Source organism: Poecile atricapillus, chromosome 7 (genome assembly GCF_030490865.1).
Source record: "Poecile atricapillus isolate bPoeAtr1 chromosome 7, bPoeAtr1.hap1, whole genome shotgun sequence".
In the NCBI taxonomy this organism is placed as follows: Eukaryota; Metazoa; Chordata; class Aves; order Passeriformes; family Paridae; genus Poecile; species Poecile atricapillus.
In genome coordinates, this window is record NC_081255.1 from 9,438,099 (window position 1) to 9,452,450 (window position 14,352).

The 14,352-nt window shown below is 40.6% G+C and overlaps 1 protein-coding gene across 2 annotated transcripts in view; it reads left to right on the top strand.

Annotated features, from left to right (window-relative positions):
• The window catches only part of DNM3 (dynamin 3), a 169,316-nt gene that overhangs the window by 114,802 nt on the left and 40,162 nt on the right, over nucleotides 1-14,352 (top strand). The window lies entirely within an intron of this gene.

Below are 14,352 nucleotides of genomic sequence, written 5' to 3' on the forward strand. Positions count from 1 at the left end.
TCCAGCTATTATTTACTATTTTTTGGACCTAGATATCTTGATATTTTACTTCAAGTGAAGGTTTGAGATGTATCCAAAGAGAAGGCTGACTAGCAGAAATACCTGGCATTTGAAACTTTGAAAGTTTGAAACATTTGAACTTTCATAGTTTCTGTAATGCACAGCTCACCTTTCTGCAGGGAGTGCTGGATGCCTTCAGTGGAAAATCTGCTCTGAGAAACGAAGCTTTGATTGAATATTTGATGAATTTGCTCTTCTCCCTGATTGTTTTCCATGGGAAGGCCAGGTTTGAGTCCAGGGTCTTGTGCTGTCTTCTCTCTTCATCTTTTTCTTCCTTTATGGTTGTGATGCCTGCGTGGCTCCCAGTGCAGTTCTGTCTGCATCTCCTCCAGGAGATTCATGCAGACAGGCTTCAGCTTCTTCTCTTCAAACAAAGTTTCAAGACCACCATAATAAGATAAAGAAGAAATTCTTGTACTGCTGGATTTTCCAGTTATCATAGAAATAAACAGTGATGATGGTAATGATGCAGATTTTTTTAGAGAATAGTGTAAATATGCATTTTCAGGAAACCTACCAGGTATCTGAGACTTTAAAAAGTAAAACAGTGTTGGTGACTTTTCAGTCACCTTGTTGCCTGTTCCAGTAGATCCTAAGAATATCAAAAGCCACTTAACAAGGATTTGTTATGAGGGATTTACCTAATTAATTACTTGGACCAATATACTGTATTGCTTTGTTTTTTTCTTGCTTAGATTTTAATGATGATTTCACAAAAGCCTGTTGCTGCCTCTGGTTTAATTTTGTATTCTGTGATGGTTTTATCTTATTGGTGTATCTGGTACTTTATCCTTGAACAAGACAGACTGGTTGGATTTCTGAACTTCTCTTCTGTCTTCCTGTCTCTCCCTTCCCCCTAAAAATACTTGGTATTCAAAATATGTTTAAAAAGAATTCTTGGTTTTGTTTAAAGTTGGTCTGTCAAAGGAGTCTTAGATGCAAGATGAGAGACTTCCTTGAAAGAAGTAGAAGAGAGTGAAAATACAGTTCTCCTTTGAGCTGGAATTATCTTTACATTATAAAAAGAGTAAATATTATTGTTCCAAATGCCTGTAGTCTGAAATTCACCCAGTAGTTTTGTAAGCTGTTCAGGAAAGATGCTCCATGCTACTCTGGGCCTCCAAAACTTTATTCCTAAAGGACCAGAGGTTCAGATGTGGACTGTGAGTTTGCTGTTCAGAGTTTTGAATTCTGCTAAGCAAAATCTCCAAGGCCTTAGAAGGTACCTTAGAAGACCCAGTGGATCCTAGATAAAAATGAAAGCATTTGATGAAAATCCTGTGCATGCTCCTCAGTTTCACACCTTCCTCTGACAATATAAAATAACTTTAGAGACACCCCACATTCTTCTATTCTCCTTCAAAGATTCAGAGACCATGTTTTTAAGTAGGAAGGACTTCCAGGAAATGGCAGCAACTTGGGTTTACTTTGGTGCTTCCCCCCAACTTTGTGATCCCAGCATTAAAAAGGCAAAGAAGAGCCTTAGCCCCTTCCCAGACCAAACTTCTCACTCTCTGTTACCTGTGAGGCACAGCTGGGAACTCTGAGCATCCAAGACTTTGGCACCAGCAGCTGAATTGCTGTTCAGAAATGAAAACTAAAGGAAAAGTAGGAATCTGGACGTGATTAAAGAGATGTGTTCTGAATTCTCACCAAGGACAAATTCTCAACAAAGAATATTCATTTTTCTGTTGATTTTTTTTTTTTAGTAGTGCTACATACAATTGTTTGCTTACAGTGGTAATGGGGCTCAGTACTTGCTGCCACTAACATGGAGTCTCTGCTGCTCATTTAATCCTGTAAGCTAAAATCCAAGGTTTTAGATTTATAACCTTTCTTTTTGCCTAAGCAAATCTCATTAATATTTTAAAGGCCATAAATGACCCCCTTCCTCCGTTTCCTTGCTTCATTTTGCTTCTCTCCCCTGTCCCTCTGTCCGTGGGGATGCACAGAGTGAATGTTCCCATATTCACTGTCCCATGAATTTCCTCTGATCCGAATTCTTTGCACTTTTCCAAGTCACCTCCTTCCCGCAATCCATTTGCCTTTGTCAGGCCGTGGGCTGTGACAGCCACCCAGATAGCAATGAATCAGTGTTTTGATTTTTCCAACCCATATGCAAGTCAGCTTGCTTGATATAAATCATCCTGTGGCCAATTCACTTTGAAATGGGATATCCATTTACCAGCTGACTTTACTGCTGCCTTTCTGGACCCATGCATCCAAAACTCTCCTTTTTTTGTTCAAAAATGACTACAACGTTGTGACTAACCTTCCCAGACTTGATTTCTCAACTGGTGTAGGCTGGTGTTTATTTTGGCTGGCTTCCCACTGTATTTTATACACTGTTGTTGCCAGCTCATGGCAAAACTCACAATTAAACCAAAATAATAGCCCAGATGTTTGTCGTAACTCGCTCTGCACATTTTACCTTGTTAGCACCGCCCATTCCTTCTCCCCCCTCCCAAGGCCATCTCCTCTTATTAATCTAAAAATTCAGCATTTGCTTTTTAAAATGCTTTGAATCTTGAAACTTTCCATTGGCTGGCAAGTTGCAGGGAATGGCTGTTGTGGAAGGCTCAGAGATGTTTAGGGGGTTGCTTTGTGTTCTGAAGTTCAGTGTTACCAGCACTGAAAATCCCTCTGGCTTCCATCCCATCCCTAGATCACTTCAGGCCTCATTTTCTTCTCCCTTTTATTTGTATCCACCAACTTCCCAGGAGCTGCTCCTGATTTCCACCAAAGGAAGCAAAAGTGGGATCAGAATGTTTGTGTAGTGAGGAAAACAGCTCTGCTGAACATTTCAGTGCTTTGTGAATGTCCCGTGTTCCCCTGGAAGTTGTCTGACTACAGGATTCAGTGAACGTTCCCTGAGTCAGTTCCTCATTTGCTTTGAGCCATTTCCAGAACTGTTCAAGCTAGGCTGAATGCATGTAAAATAAATGTAACTAATATTTCTTTTTTTCCCCCTCTTTTCTTTCGTGCTGCATCCTGCAAAGGGGAGCAACAAAGTAAGTTGTTTGTCCTTTTACAAAATCCTTTTGTATCCTGTCTGAAGGACTTTGTAATGAAAATTAGTTTGTCTTTCAGTTCTCACAGCTATTGCCTGCACGCTCTTAACAGCAAAATGTGATTAAAAATGTGATTAAAAATGTGGGTGCACAAGTGTCTTCAAGAAAAACTAATACTGGCTCTTTGTTTTAATTTTGGGGAAAGAGTGTTAAGTGTTGCTGAGCTGTTTTTAAGGAGGTTCAGCAAGAATGATACTATAAAAGTATTGGGCCCAAAGATTATGAAGGTATAGTAATAAAGACCTTCTGAGAAAAGGTTACTACAGTCTGATGAAACTCATTACAGCTGGGTTTTTTGACCATACATCAAAGCTTGCATTAATGGGCAGTTATAAAAACCCAGCACTAAAGTCTTAAATAACAGATTTGCTGGCGTTGTTGGCTGAGCTGAACTAGATCAGTGTACTGGCTTTGAAGGTGCCTTAAAATGGATGGAGGAGGGTGGGGTCAACATTTGACTTGGCTTCTAGACCCTTGATGTGTTCCAGCTGGACAGCAGCAGAAGGGTGTGGGGTGTGGAGAGGGAGAACTGAAATATGCGTGGTAGGGGTTTTTTTTTTTTGAAAGTAAGCAGCACATAAAAAGAGAGTTTTGCTGATGTTGATCTGATAAATGAATAATCATGCAGTTCCCAGGGTTAGTGCTTTTTAATGCCGTTTTTACTGAGCTTAAGAATGGAAATTGCACATCTCACGCTTTGGAATAAGATGCAGAGAGAGTTTGTCATAACTCTGAAAGGAGTTATACAGCTTTTGTGACTTTTTCCCACCCTCCTTCCTGTTTTGGTATATTTAACCTGAGGAAGATGAATCTGCAGCATCAAAAAGATGCTTCATGGCAAACATTGAAAGTAGCCTTAGAATATTGTCTGTAGCATCTCTTTGTGAGCTGGAAGCTTTCTGGGGTATTTGGGAAAGACCCAGGTGGGGTTTTAAGGTTTTGAAGATTGGGGAATTTTGTCTATTTCTAATTTTTATGTTTTTTAACCAGTTTTTGACCACTTCTGTCTCCACAGTGGCTGGGCTCAGAAGCACCAAAGATATTCTGTTTTGTTGGCCTGCCTGAGAAAAGGTGCTCTTAGTGTTGGGTGGGGAGGGGTTAAGAGAATTGGTGTATGGATGGCATGGAGAGAGGGGCTTTACAGAGGAGGTGGTGTGAAATGTAAATGTTAACTGTGTACACTAAAATGTCAAGGTAGTGTTTATAATGTTTCTTTACGACACGCTGGCTTAAGGCTTTGCTGCTGCAGTGGATGCTGCTCTGATCTCAGAGACTGTGGATGCTCTGTTAAGGGAAATGGGGATAGGTGGGACACCACTGAGCTCTTGGGGCTGGCACAAAGTGAGTCTGGATGTCAGGAGCTGCATGGACCAGCTCTGTTCTCCAGAGCTGAGCTGTGGGGAACCCCAGGGAGGTCAGCACTGGACAGATTTCAGCAGGATACCCATGAGCAGGGAGAGGAGAAGCCTGTGAGATGTGAGGATCTGGGGGCTCTTAACTCTTCCTTCACTCTGAGCCAAGGGCAGCTCTTGCTGTAGGCTCAGAAACATTCTCCATCTGGCCTGGGTTGCCAGCCAGAAGATAACTCCAAAAGAAATCTCCAGGAAACCATCCTGATCTTTCTCTTTGACCCAGTTCCTTGTAAGGATCTTACATTTAGGTCTTCCCCCTTCTCCTTCACACAGATCATTCCTGTGGGAGTGTGGAGATCCCGTTATCCCAGTTGGACAGATAGAACCAGCCTGCAGCTGCCTGCAGAGGCTCAAACCCCACAGTATTGAGATTTCTGTACCTACTGGAGTGGGAAAATGACTCGGGTAAACCTGAGAGGTGACCAGAGAGTTCCTGAGAAGAGGTCAGGGAGGAGATAGGAATGGCAGATCGAGAATGATGACAGTGTCTTAAAACTTCTAATGCAAATTTATGCTGAAAAGCTTCATAATCCTTCCTTACTGTCCTGGCAGAGCTTTCCTGGGTTGCTACAGGAGCTGTAACCCTCCTCCTGTGCTGCCCAGTGTGCTGCTCATCCACTGGATCCTGTCCTATGCTCACATGTCAAGATCCTGTACTCACCCATCCCTTCAGACTGTGGCTGCTTTTATACCTCTGCCTTTAGCTTTGCACTCTTGGACTTGCAAAAGTAAAAATAAACATTGGAGTAATGAGTCTGTAAGAAAAAGGGGGAGGAAGGGAAGTGAAGAGGGTTTATAATCGTCAGCGGTCTGCTAACCATTTTTATTTTTACTTTTTATTGTTGCACAATCATTACTGTAAGTGAGATTTCTCACATGGTTAAAGATAAATATATCTTCAGAAGCTTTGTTGGATAAAATCTGTAAAAGGGTCGTGTAGAATGAGGTAATGGAGACCTACCTCATTCAGCAAGCACATGTTGGCAAGCTGCATTTTGCTAATATCAACACTGAGCTCCACAGCCTTGCGTGGGGAATGAGTGCAGAATTGTCCAGTTGTGCAGAGTCTGACTGTCTTAACCCACCACTGTGGATTTGCTGCTTACCCTGTGCATCTTTCCATTAAAAAAACAACAAATCCTCTTGAAACAGCCCTCCAGACACTGCTGTTTGAAACAATATCAAAAACTAAAGCATTCCCCCAGAGTCCATCTCCACGATCTTCTAACATGGTTAGGTGAAAAGAGTAGATAGATGCTGGGTCCTTAGGAAATTTTGGTTCTGAATCCCTGGGCATTCAAGCAATAAAACAGCAGCAACAGAAAAATCTCAAACCCTTAAAGTGCCACTTTTTAATTTTAAAAGTCACCTTTCCTTTGTCACCATAAAGCCCTGAGTTAGCCAATTATTTCTACTTGATTCAAAGTACCAAACACTTAAATGCTGAGCTCAGACTTGAGAAACTTAAACTTGGAAAACCAAAATCTCTTTAAATTACTTTTTACAGATAGTGACTACAAATTTTTTACCTTCTAATTATTTTGCATTCTGTGCTTGCTGATACCCTTTAGAGAATGTGTAGAACTGAAGTCTATAAGCTCCATATTCACATCTCAGTTGAGCTGTGATAATGCTGCACATGCGAACAGTCACTGAATATAAAACCAGTGTAATTGAGTTTGAATTTTCTCTTAGGAAAAGCAGAATCCTCCTGAAAAGAGAAGGAAAATACTCTTGCTGTCAGCTCAGTTTGCCTGTTGGTCCTTCAAATACTTTTTGGTGACATATTAATGGCTTAAATTAAAGACTTTCTTTTCTCTCCTGATTTTTTTCTTTTATTTTTTTCTTTTATTTAAAGGGGTGTTAGCTTTACTAAACCCAAATTCCAGATCAGCTACTTCATTAAGGAGTCCAGATGTCTTCCTGTCTCTTGAGACAGTCCTGGAAAATGGGAACACAGTGAAGTCAGGGTCCTCATTCTCCCTGTGTATATGACAACAGTGATGTGTTTCGTGCTTGGCTCTTCCATGGAAATGCAGGTGCAGTGCCAGAAGCTGGAGGTGTCTCACACTGGAATAAAACTCTGGTGCTTTCTTTTCAAGTCTGGCCATGTTTCTGAAGGGGTTTCAGTTCCCTTCCAGACATAATTCTGTTCCTGGCTGTGATGATGCTCTGCAAGTGCCCCGGCCAGAGTCAGGCTGGAGGTGAGTGTCTGCTCTGGGATTGCTCAAGTCCCTGCTCGGGATAAGTCCCTAAAGAAGAAAAGGGAAAGACTTGTTTGGCTTTGTTGAAAAGCAAACTGCTGATATGTCAGAGGGCAGAACAGTGTAGTCAGAAGTGTAACTCTGCATTTACTGAGTTGACTTTTTTTAAACTAATATATTTTAAAAAAGGAAAGCATTGAATTCTAGGAAAAGAAGAATTCATTTCAGTTGTGACTAAAGGTGGCTTCAAGCCAACTAGGTTTAAAAATAACTTTTAAATGAAGTGTTAATTTATTTTTTTTTTTCAAGTGGAAAAATGCCATAATTTTATAGACAGAGTTTCAGTCATTGCTTCGAACAGATGAGTTGGATTTTACAAGGAAGTGCCGGTGTAAAAGAGCAGCCCGAGGGGGTGAGAGTGCATGCGCACACACGCTGGGTCAAAAGCAGTCCAAAAACCAGGGAGGAAAGGAAATGGCAGGCTGTTCTCCAGTCCTTTTCTCACTGCCTCGCTGCTCCAAGGATGTAAAAACATGTTTCAGATGAAAGCTATCTTCTGCTTCTCCTAAATATTTACTACTTTGAACAAAAACTAGATGAAACCTTGTTCCCCAAATGTTCCCGAAGAAACAGAGCAGCCCTGGCTGATATTCCTGTAAGAATAAAATAACTCCTGTCCGCAGAGAGTTAAAAATGTCCAGTGGAGAAGAGATTCACAGGATTGCATCAGTTGCAGTGAGTGTAACAAGATGCAGACTGATATTCTGAATGATTCCAAACCCAGTCTCAGCAAAGCTGCTGCTCGGGGTCGGGGGTTCAGTGGCTGTCACAGGGTTTTATGTTCCTGCTCTTAACTGGGGCTGCTGACATTAAGCAAACTCCAGGAAATTTAGAAATGAGCAAACATTTTTTATTTCTGTTATGTATTCACGGTGGGCTCTTTACTGTGCTTTTGGCAAGGCATCTGCATACTGAAAATATTTTTAAATTCTTCATTTTTTATGGGGCAGCTAGTTTTTGCACCACTTCCACTCTGATGAGGGATTTTGATGAAGCTCTGCAGAAAGGTGAAAGCTCTCTGGCTGTGAAGTTTCAGGTCATGGAGCATGAATGTTAGCCCCACTGTGAACATTCGGTGAGGTTTGCCCTGGGGAAGGCAGTGAGGGTGGCCAAACTCTTCGGGTGCTTTCCCAGACCTGGTCAATGAGCACTGAAGGTTGGCTGGAGAAGAGGAAGGTGCTGCTGGGCTGTGCTGCACCAATCTCAGCCACAAAGGTCCTTTGGAGCCCAGGCTGACACCTGCAGCTGGAGTCCCTGTGGCTCCAGCCCTTGGAATAATTGTATTATTCCAATTATTATAAAGGAGCAAGTTGCTCCTTTAGCATATGGGATCACCCCTAAGGGGGAACACACGACTATCACAAGGTTTTGGGACAATCCTAAAATACCCTCCTTGTCTTCCAAGTCAGTAATTGCACAAAAGCTAGATAGTAATTAGGAGTAAATAAAAATGTGAAACTTTTTTATTTTTCCTGCCAAAAATGTCACCAGGCTCACTCTTCCATAGCATGTACAGTGTAACAGGAAATGTCATCATTGGACAGGAGGGTGGAGGGCAGCTGGTGAACAGCCAGATACTCCTTTTTTTTCTCTTCTAGAAGGGAAAACAAGATGATGAGGAGAAACTGAATGTTTCCCTGACTAAATGAAGATACACAATGCCTACTCTGACATACAGATCATCCTGGATTTCTTTAACCTTCTCTACCTACAGGTTTATATTCACTTTCCATGTGCAGAGTCAGAATCGAGGCCCGTATTATGGGTGTAAAAATCTTCCATCCTGGAGCTGCACTCTTCAGTTACAAACTCTCCTTCCATGATGTGCTCTGATCTCTGGGCACTCCTCAGCTCCTGATTCCCAGCTCCACTGTGGCCTTTGACTGATGTCATCCCTGTTCTTCTCTGTTTGACACTTGATATCTCAAGTGTTCCAATTTTGGAGAATGGTGATTTCACTTGGAAGAGCTCTCTGTGGACATGTTGAGGTGTCTGATCAATGCAGTTTTTTGGTGACTTTTATACCTGTGTTCCTGCAGCAGAGAAACAAGTGATCTCGCTCTGTTTCCTTTATATTCTTCTCTTTGAAACTCAACCTCAGCAATTCTTCTTCTTTAGAAAAAAAAAGTTATTTATAATTAAAAGAAAATTTAATTAATTTAATTCATTTAATTTAAAAGAAAAAAGTTATTTATAATTAAAAGAAAGAATTATGTACCATTGCATGTGCTGCTGAATTCAGATAACACATCACATCTTTGAGGTAAGTATAAGCTCATTGGTGGCTGGGTACAAAATTACCAAGAGCTGTAACACACAGTGTTATCAGACCCTTTAGCAGCAGATATTCAAATTTTCTGGTTGCATTTTCTACACAGTATTATTTTGATCTGTTCAACAGTTGGGGTGTATAAACTGGGTGGCAGCAAACCTAAGGGCATTTATGGAAATCAAATAAAGAAATTAACGTGAAGCATGGAAAATAAAGTCCACGAGAAAAATTAATCTTGTGCAATGTAATTTCGTGTTCAGTTGTACTTTGGTTTAATACTGTTTCATTTTCAGATCTAGATATTCTTGTACTTTGGTTTAATACTGTTTCATTTTCAGATCTAGATATTCTTCCAGTAGAAGCAGGAACCTTCTTGTAGTGAGCAGAAGCCTTTGCAGTCACAGGCCAGCTGTCCCTAGCTGTGTTTTTCTGGCACTGTGTACAAATATGTAGTTGTTCATGACCACGGTCTGGAAACAACTGCTGTACCATATTCTAAATTATAGTTATTAAAGGTTATCTGGCTGATTCAGACAGCAAATTCTCAGAAGTGGTGTGAGTGAGATTGTGCTTAGGTCTCCTAAGGACTGGCCTTAGCTCTGCTTAGCTTAGCTCATATCCACATTTGCAGCTGCATACAGGGCAGGCATCCTCCAAGAGCTCAGCTTCTCTTTCAGATCACCTGTGCCCCAAGATGTGGCTGCAAACACTCAAGAGATGTGTTCACGTCAGCTCTGTGCACCCAGGAGCTCTGTGGGCAGAGTTCCTCGCTGTTCCTCACATGAGGGCTTTGACATGGAGCAAAATGCAGCATTGTCTGCAGTCATTAACACCACCTGTGTTACCTTTGGTGTGGTGAAAATCAAGGCTCTTGCTTTAGGAAACTTCATCTTCAGTTGTCTTTATAGTTTGAAGATATCAGGTCCCTCTTTGTTCCACCCTGCTCTGCAGAAAATGCCTCTCAGTGTGGTGGGAGAATGGCTGTGCTCAGAAATGGTTTCATTTCAGCCAGTCTGGGTCATGGCCAGGCTGGAAGATGGGCTTGGAGAAGTCAATGGCATCACTTCCAGAGAGAGAGAACTTCACCTGTTGTGAGTGGTGTGTTGTCCTCAGCATTACATGACTTAGGGGTCTGTTTGGGTTTTTCCAGTGCTTTTTGCAGTCTGATTGGAGTTCTGCTAAAATAAAGCTGTCCTTTCACAGAACCAATCCTGTCCTTGTCTCACTGGGGCTGTGATTTCTGCCCCCATGTCCCATTTCTTTTATTGAACTCCCTTTTCTTTGTACAGTTTCTTTTGTAAGGCCCAGCATGATGCTTTTCCAGCAGCTGGTTTTAATATTGGCAATAGATATTACTTGTCTAGAAGTTGCAGTTGCAGACCAGGATCCCATTTTACAAACTGAGAGTAAGAACATAGTTCCTGGCAGTCCAAGAATGGCATGAGAGAATCAATGAATTATTGCAGTGTTGTTTGTTAAAAGTTTGTCACTAGCACTAGAGTGCTTCTAGAAAAAGGATTTTGGGGCACACTACCTGTTTGGCACTGCTCTGCCTAGCAAAGGACAGTTGTTCTTTAAAAATACCTCACTCCAACATCTTTTAAATATGCAAGAATTTCTTTCTGCCTGTCTTTTAAATATAAAGGGGATTAATCCTCCTGTTCTTGATAGTAAAAGATTTTAAAATCATAGAAAATTCGGGGAGTTAGAAAGAAAGTTAGGCTTGGCAAGCCCTGGGAGAAGTGTTAAAAGTAGGCCCTGGGAAATGTTAGGCCTTGTGCTTGCTAAGATCATGTGAAACTGCACCTGTGGAGTCATTATATGATAAATGATATAATTGTTAGATGTGATTAGATATAATTATTGTTTAAAGAATCATGAGAAACTATGTTAGGGGTTTGAGGGGGACCACGAGAAATCCATGCTGAGTAAAATCAATGTATACAATAGAACAATGTAAGTTTAATAATTTAATAATATGTAAGTTATATAAGTTATATAGAGTATAAAATATGTTCAACTCAAAATGAAGTGGGGTCAGATTTGGGTATGTGTACCCCTGACACCCAGAGCTCTTAATAAAGCACCTTCATATAATCATTCATGATTATGTGTTCCTGAATGTTAAACATTCTGATTATTTCCCAGATCCTCTTCAATTCTTCTCTGAAATCTGACACTTATTGATTCAAGTGTCCATCCTTACATGGTGGAAGCACCTCAGCTTAGAGTAAGACTGAAAATAGCTCAAAAATGTGTTGGGCCAGTTGTTCAAGTGATAAAAAATCAGTAATCCTTGTGAAGTATTCTAGATGTAGGCATGCACATCAAGTTCTCCCTCCTTTTGTGTACCCAAGACTGAGTGTGTGTGTGTATTTTCCAAGACCCTGGTTAATGTCTTTGTTCAGGCACACTGGATGAACTTCCTTTAGTGTATACAACCATCAACATTTTCCCATCAAAATTCTGGTCTTTTCTGATGGGTTCCTGCTGGGGAATTGCATTTTTAGGAGTCTGTATTTAGAATAATCAATGATTATTCCTTCCAAGTCTGGATCTCTTGGCTGTGAACTGCTTCATTCTCTCTTCATTGTCCGTGGGTCCCTGGGAGTGCCAGGTTCTCAGGTCTTTGAGAAGTAAAGCAAGAGAACTCAAATTTCCAATGGAGTACTTAAATACACATCTTTTCTCTAGTGATGCTCTCAGTGTGACCTGTCCCTCTCTCATGCATTGCTGGGATTTTCTTTCAGGCAAAGTCTTCTTGTCTTCTTCCTTTTAACTGAATCTTCCATTTGGGACGTTGGAATGGTTTACTTGTCCTAAAAGATGCTCCCTTTCTAAAGGAGTTAAATAATATATTTAATATATTAATAATTTAATATATTTAAATTTTATATATTTAAATTTATATATATATATTTAAAATATTTAATATATTTAATAAAATAATAATAAATAATCTTTTTTGCAGCTGCTTATTCTTCTTCATTACTGACCTTTAGAATGATGTTTCGTATCTTTTTATAAAACATGGATCATCATATGGACAAGAACATTAAGCTTTAGTCACAAATACCTGAAAGATTGACACAAATGCCCCATTCCTTCCAAATTCAACCCTAACTGGCAATGGAAAATTACACTTCAGATATTGCTTTTGTTGCAGAGCATTTAGGTAAAAACACTGCTCTGCTAAACTTCTCAACCCCTTGGGAATAACTTTCAACATTCTCCTTTTTTCTTGATGATTTTCTGGCTATATGCTGGAAAATTTCAGGAGTCTGCTATGGCTTTATAGGAGCTGAGAATAAACTAAAATATGTTGTATTCAGTATGTAAAGGTATAAGTTTGGCAAAGGGAGGTTTCCAGTGCAAAGTAAAATGTCCACATTCGCATTTAGATTAAAAACTCATCAGAGAATGAGATAAAATTGCTAAGTTGCTCCCAGGTTCCCACTCAGTCCTCTTGGATATCTGCAAAAACTAAGTGGTTTTGGTACAGAACACAATCTCTGCTTGACACAGAATGTTTCTGTTAATATTCCTACCTGGAATTTCCCAGTCAGTCCAAGTTCAGACATCACAGTGTAAAGATCTGGTCATTTATTGGGAAACCACTGTGATTTCTCGTATTTTTACAAATTTACTGAATTTAAAGTCTTTTGCTGGCAGGTATACTTAAAAACACATTACACACTTCAAAAACGTGCTAATTAAAACAAACAAACAAAAAAAAAAAGAAAAGGAAGAAAATAAAAGGAATAAACCTCTTCATAGCCAAAGAAATTCTGCATTGCAAAGTACATCCATCCCTTCTTTGGCCAGAGAGCTGTTCTTTGCACAGCCTGCTGAGTGTCTGATAAGATGCTCCACAGAGAGATGCAGTGACCTTTCCACTCCTTGTCTTTGGATGTGCTATGGCAGGATATTTATATGTAACATTTCATTTTAAACCCACAGAATGCATTGAAATCCAGGCATTTATTTATCTTGAGAGTGCACCTGCATGTAGTCAACAGAGGAGCTGTAACAAAAGGCATTTTTTTCCCACTTTCTTCCAGTTTGCATTAGACATGTCACACAAGAGCTGGAATATGAGACAGATTTAGCAAGCAGCCACAGCAGTTCTTACTGGTTTTTGGGTTTCCCAAAAGGATCTGTGCTCAGTAAGTTGTTCTTCTGCCAAAGGCTTTATCATGTGGACTGAATATTGTAACAGAACAGACAGCACCATCTTCATGTGTTTTTAGACATGTTATTTACTGGGGTTTCCCTGAAGAAAGCTCGAGGATTCTTTCCTTATGAGTCACTAACGAAGTGATTGTTTTTATATAAACTTTCCTTCAGCTGGTTAGAGTTGGAACACAGTGTCTTGTGCTCTTTCTTGGGTCTGACTTTCCTCTTAATTTCTTTTAATAGTTGTTCCTGCAGCCAGCAGAATGGTTTGAACCTCCTGGCTTTCCCTCACACACTCTCTGAGTTCCACGGTCTTGAAAATCACTCTTCTGGCCAGCGGACGTGCTGGTGGCGATCACTGCGTGTGTGGAATTCCACTTCTCAGCTTTCTACCTTGTGCTGCTTTTTCAACTCTGCACCTTCCTTGTGGTTTTAAGGGAGAACGTGCTGTTGACATTACCCAAACTGGAGTTTAAATTTCATGTGCTGAAATGAAAACAAAATTGTAAAGAACGTTGATAGTTGACTTCAGCAGCATTAAGGTTAAAAGTGCTGTGTTTCCATAATGGAAATCACTAGAGCTGGAGAGACACATCCCTTCCCTTGCAAATGCCTCAATCCTTTCCCATTCTCTCTCAGTGGCTGCAGCAGTGGTGCAGAGTCACTTTTAATTACCTCCCTCCACAGCTTTTGAGTTCAAGCCCAACTGATGGCGCCAGGGAATGAACCACAAGGAGATCTCCGGGCAAGTCGTGCCTGTGTCAGCCGCCTCACCAGGCAGATACTGTGCAGCCCACTGCACTTCCTTGTGGGCTTTTTTTATTAAATTTTACATTTTTGAGCCTGAGACAGGAGCTATGTTAAATCTACTAACTCAGTCATGTGCCCAAAGGTGTGAAACTCTGGGCTGTGCTTACCCCTGACCTCACCTCAGATATTTCCACTCTGTGTGTTCATGTGTGTGATCACACGAGTGTCTGACTCCTCAGGTAACATACTCTGGATTTACACATCTGTAAAGATGCAGTGCATTATTTTAACCCAAGAAGTATGCAGAATTGGACGAGTCTTTTTTATAACCCAAGATAGGATTTCTT